This window comes from Penaeus monodon, chromosome 32 (assembly GCF_015228065.2).
Source record: "Penaeus monodon isolate SGIC_2016 chromosome 32, NSTDA_Pmon_1, whole genome shotgun sequence".
NCBI classification, from domain to species: domain Eukaryota; kingdom Metazoa; phylum Arthropoda; class Malacostraca; order Decapoda; family Penaeidae; genus Penaeus; species Penaeus monodon.
The window spans coordinates 15,662,855-15,663,247 of NC_051417.1; the positions used below are offsets into that span (position 1 = coordinate 15,662,855).

Genomic DNA, 393 nt, shown 5'->3' on the forward strand with positions numbered 1-393 from the left:
CTTTTTCCCTCCATATGTACAATGCTGTTACACAGGAAGCATATATTTTGTAAGTATTTCCAATAGATCCATTTTCTAATATAAGAATTTTTACAGATACTGTCGTTTTTCTGTACCTGTTATGAGAAAAAGGAAACCCATACTGATGATACCATATGTGTGATTTATGAATCTTACACATTTTGTAAGCTATTGAGTGTATTTGGACACTTGATTCAAGCTAACTTGATGCAATATAGCCTCTGAATTTAGTGGACCGAATTCCTGCATTTTTTCACCATCAATGGGAGGTAGGCACCACCTGGCACTGTTTCTGTGTCTTTTAATGTAAATGAAAGTATAAAATAATAGTTTTCCTGATGTATGCAGGGTTGGCCTATTTAAGTCATGATG

At 34.4% G+C, this 393-nt stretch overlaps 1 pseudogene; it reads right to left on the minus strand.

The window, feature by feature from the left end:
* Positions 1-270, minus strand: part of LOC119593561 — a 21,403-nt pseudogene extending 21,133 nt beyond the window's left edge.
* Positions 271-393: the final 123 nt, after the last annotated feature.